This window comes from Neolamprologus brichardi, chromosome 2 (genome assembly GCF_056152115.1).
Source record: "Neolamprologus brichardi isolate AB-2024 chromosome 2, ASM5615211v1, whole genome shotgun sequence".
Classification (NCBI taxonomy): domain Eukaryota; kingdom Metazoa; phylum Chordata; class Actinopteri; order Cichliformes; family Cichlidae; genus Neolamprologus; species Neolamprologus brichardi.
Genome location: NC_142105.1, coordinates 715,001 through 717,913, shown reverse-complemented (window position 1 = coordinate 717,913; position 2,913 = coordinate 715,001). Strand labels below are relative to the sequence as shown.

Here is a 2,913-nt window from a genome sequence, read left to right as displayed (position 1 = left end):
AACTTCAGCCATTGCTTGTTTTTTCTAATGACACAGTTTCACCTGCTTTGGAGGACCAGTTTAATTCCTCAAATCTTCCTCACAGTTCTCCCAGTGTTCTTCCAGAGTCTAGTTCTTCCAGTGAGCATTGATTCAGTACTTACAAGGGATTCATCCAAAGAAATGTGTGCATCCATTGTGGCCAAACTGCAGGGTAGTGCAGACCATTTGATATTGGTCTGCACATTTGATATTCAAAACTCATACAGTGCTGCAGATGAAAGTTTGTACATTATATCTTCATTTATTATGTTTTGATTCACTTTCTGGGAAAAAGAAGCATGATAATAAATGTTTTTGGACAATGTACAGTTTTCTTGAAATTATTCTCATAATTGTAATTGTTGTCGTTAAAAAGTTATGTTAATCTATTACATAAATAGTTCTTTTAGGGATTAAAACTACCTTAATAAAAGAGTAAAGAGTTAAAGTAGTGTTATTTTTCAATCTGTGTAGTGTTAATTTAACCCAGTTTGGTGAGTTAAAATTAACTCAGACATGGTGTTAATAATAATTTGCTCAGTGTTAATTTAACCCGGTTTTAAGAGTTAAAAATTAACTCAGACATGGTGTTAATAATAATTTGCTCAGTGTTAATTTAACCCGGTTTTAAGAGTTAAAATTAACTCAGACATGGTGTTAATAATAATTTGCTCAGTGTTAATTTAACCCGGTTTTAAGAGTTAAAAATTAACTCAGACATGGTGTTAATAATAATTTGCTCAGTGTTAATTTAACCCGGTTTTAAGAGTTAAAGAAGGAACTCTGACAAAGTGTTAAATAATTAACTATTTTGAAAATGTTAATTCAACTCTGTAGAGTGTGGAGCTATATAAACCCTGAAAAAATGTTAAAATCAACTCTGTGGGAGTTGATTCAACACTACAGTTTTTGCTGTGTACAGGACATTTACATCAGGACTGTTCCAGCTTCTGAAATCAGGCAGAAGGTTCTGCACAATCAGAACAAGAACAGAGAGGCTCAAGAGGAGTTTTTATCCTCAGGCCATTCGTGTGTTGAATCACCTCCCCTCCCCCCCATCATCCATAAGTAACGGAGACAGGAATCATTCCCACATCCTCATATCATCCTGATCCTTCTGGCATCGCTGCAGCACAAGACATTTTAACACCCTCCTCATGCAATGTACACAAGCTGTAAATTTCCAGATTGTTTTATTTTATTTCTATTTATATAATGTACATAACTCACCCACGTGCTGCACATAATGTCCTCTTCGTATAAACTCATTCACTGTATATGAAGTTCTGTCTGTCTCTCTCTTTTTTCTTTGCACAGTCGAGGAGCGTATCAGCTCACATTTCACTGCGTGTTACACCTGTATAACCATGTGACACGGGACAAATAAAGAATCTTGAATCTTGAATCTTGAATCTTGAATCTGAGTCTTGAATCTTGATGGCCCGGATCTTGTTCTTACCATTCAGCTGACTTCTCAGGACTTGCCTGACCCTCTGCAGGTACTTGGTGGTTTCAGAGGAACTCATTCCCATTGAGTTCCTGATGAAGTCTTTAGGGTCGTGTTGATCTTCTACAGTTCTAGGCACGCCAGGATCCAGGTGTGGGGTGTCGAGTGATAGTTTCATGGTCCCGGGTCATTGGCTCAGCATTTTGTGTTTCCTTTTGATTTGATCTTTTGTGTTAATTCTGATTTTGTATTAGTTCTTAGGGTTGAATGTGGTGTTTAGTGTGTTCATCCCTACCTGTGTCTTTCCTCTGTGTTCTGTTCATGTCCCGAGTTTTGTATTGTAAAACAGTCTGTGTGTTTCCTGTTTTACTTTGAAGGTTTGTGTCTCGTCTTGTGAATTAGGTTCAGCTGTGCTCCCTTCCTGTGTGTCATTCCCCTCATTACCTCGTGTGTATTTATAGTGTGTGTCTGCCTGTGTTCCTCGTCGTGTCATCTGTGTTACTCTGCATTACTCTGTGTAACTCGGTGTTCATTCTGCGTCTCTCTGTGCAGTTTGCTCCTCATCCCGTATCCTTATGTTTTCCAGTTAGTTCTTTAGTTTTTTCCCAGTTTAGGTTTGTTAACTCCCCGTTCTGCTCGTCCTGTTTTGTCACTTTGTCACTTCTGTAAATAAAGCTCACTCGCACTCTAGCCATTACCTGCATTTTGGATCCTTCCTCTCACCACACCACACGACTGCTGCCCCAGCCATGACACATAGGCCTTCTTGTAGTCAATCCAGGCAGTGCACAGGTTGGTCAGCCTGTTGCAGTCTCGGCTGGCTGCTCAGTCTACCAGTAGCGGTGGTGATTTGCACCTCTGGTAAACTTGCCAATTCTTTCCTCTATGATAATGTGGACGCTCACATCATCTAGTAGATCTTTATGAGGGTACTTCACGTAGTCTTGGTAACCGGCTACAGAAGGTCCGGGTTTCAAGCTTCGCCATGATCCTATCTCCCCCCGACCTATCGTCCTGGCTCCCCCTTCACGTAGCATGTGGGTTGTACCTCATCAATCTCTAGCTGTGAGAGCAGTCTCTTCTTCCAAATGTTGGAACACTGTGCTGGAACTAGTTGTTTCGCCATCAAGGTGGATGCTGGCTATCAAAGTTTCCATAGGTCCCTCATCCTATTGGGCATACACTCAAGACCCCCCAGACCTTCCAGACTTCCCGGACCTACCAGAACCCCCAGATGGTGTGAGGACAATGATGATAGTGGACATGAGGACGAAGAAGAGGAGGCCTCACCAGCCACTGTTTATCCAGGAGAGTGAAGTGGAGAGGGTGAGCAGCTTTAGGTACCTGGGTGTCTACATCTCTGAGGATCTCACCTGGACACTGAACACCACACAGCTGGTCAAGAAGGCTCAGCAGCGGCTGTATTTCCTGAGGAGGCTGAGGAA

The 2,913-nt window shown here is 41.6% G+C and overlaps 1 pseudogene; it reads left to right on the top strand.

Moving 5' to 3' along the window:
• The first annotated feature begins 2,602 nt into the window (after positions 1-2,602).
• Positions 2,603-2,913, top strand: part of LOC148106021 (uncharacterized) — a 653-nt pseudogene continuing 342 nt past the window's right edge.